This window comes from Podarcis liolepis (assembly GCF_965112155.1).
Source record: "Podarcis liolepis genome assembly, chromosome: 17".
Lineage (NCBI taxonomy): Eukaryota > Metazoa > Chordata > Lepidosauria > Squamata > Lacertidae > Podarcis > Podarcis liolepis.
The window spans coordinates 4121835-4123968 of NC_139571.1; positions in this window are offsets into that span (position 1 = coordinate 4121835).

Genomic DNA, 2134 nt, shown 5'->3' on the forward strand with positions numbered 1-2134 from the left:
AATGCAAACTGAAAGATCTTGAGGCTTAATCACAAACCTTGGGATGGGTTTAATCAATGGGCATCCTGCATGCAGCTGGTGGGAAAACTTCAGGACTTTGCTGACATCGGGGTTTTGAGGACTTCAGCTCCTTCCTCTAAAAGAACTATGACCTTTAGCTCCTTCAGATTAGAAAGACATTTGAGGGGTAAATTAAAGAACCCGCAGTGATAACAATCAGGACAGAGTCTAATTTTTATCTCTATGGTGTCAGCTCTGAACTTTGTACACCTACTCACACTAGCAGTTTTTTAAGCTTTTGGATTGTCTATTTCTTATAGAAACTCCAACATACTGAGCAGAGTATAGTTTAAAGGTAAAGGACCTCTGACAGTTAAGTCCAGTCGCGAACGACTCTGGGGTTGAGGCGCTCATCTCGTTTTACTGGCCAAGGGAGCTGACGTTTGTCCGCAGACAGTTTTTCTGGGTCATGTGGCCAGCATAACTAAGCTGCTTCTGGCGAAACCGGAGCAACGCACAGAAACGCCGATTACCTTCCCATCGGAGGGGTACCTATTTATCTACTTGCACTTTGATGTGCTTTTGAACTGCTAGGTTGGCAGGAGGTGGGACCGAGCAACAGGAGCTCACCCTGTCGCAGGGATTCGAACTGCCAGCCTTCTGATCGGCAAGCCCTAGGCTCAGTGGTTTAGACCACAGCGCCACCTCAGAGTATAGTTTAGGAACTCACAAAGACATAAAGTATTGGTGTGTTCAAACTTGAGTAGGGGTGGATTACTGAGCTAGCAAAATAATCTAATCCTCTCCTCATACACAAGCATACTCACCATGTCCAGTATCTCTTGAGCTCACGAAACCATTGATGCTGCCAAAACATTTCCCCTCAATATGCACCCATAACTGTGCATCTTCTAGGGCATGAAAGGAAGTGAAATTCCATTTTGTTGGAAGCTGCTCCCTGCGCTTGAAATGGTACCCCAGTAACTGCCTAGAACAATCTGCCCAAACTGGTGCTTTCCATATATTTTAGACTACAACTCCAAAACACTGGAACTTGGTTGACCTATGACCACAGACGATGGGAGCTGGTGGTCTGGAGGGTTGCCACAGGTTGCCCATCCCTACTCTATATTGTCTTGGACTACAAGTCTCATTATCTCTTACCATTGGCCATGCTGGCTGGGGCTGATGGAAATTAAAAGTCCAACAACATCTGGAACCCACAACAGAAAGCCTTTTTGATATGATCTAACAACGCTACGCAATGCAATTTCCACTCTCCCACACACCATAATGACTGTGCTCTGCCTCAATGCTGGAGGCGCAATGCTTCTGAGTACCAGTTGCTGAAACCTGGAGGAGAGGGGAGTGCTCTTGTGCTCGGATCCTGCTTGTGGTTGGCCACAGTGCGAACAAGATGCCAGACTAGATAGGCCATTGGTCCTGAACCAGGAGGGCTCCTGTCTCTTTCATACACACACCCCATACCCAACAGGACACAGAATTTGCTTTAAAATATATTCTATATATGTTATTGGTTTTTCAAACTAACAAAACCGACATCCAGCAGCACCCCCTTCTCACCCACCCCCTACCCTCCAAACACAGGTTCCTGATGGCAAAAATATTTTCTTAAGCTGTGTTACGTCAGGTTTTATTGTCAAACCTTTAAAGTCATCTACATTCATGTACTTATTATTAATTAAGCACGCAGTAACTGTGTTCTCTCGGGGAGTTGCAAGCAGTAAACATGCTCCTCCTCGGCGTCTTCTAATTAGAAAATAAATCATCCGTTGTTTTTTTAGAAGCCACAGCTCCATTGCTTGCAATGATGGATGCGTCAGATCAACCAACCCCAAAACAATGGGTTAAAAAAACCAAAAACATCTGGATTTAAGACGAACGCCTGGACACATACAGTATTTACTATCTGGGTGGGTGCGTTTGGTGCAGGGGACTCTAGCGGGGTCTGAAACCTCCCAATTCGAGCGATTTAAGGAAGAGCAAAAGCGAGCGAGCGAGCGAGCGAAAGAGCTAAACCCGCGCGCGACTCTTCCCGGCGCCCCCTAGCGGCTGCCTTGAGGAGCGCCCGCCTGCCGCCGTCCTCTCTATGGTGCCCCGAGGCTTTCTCTAT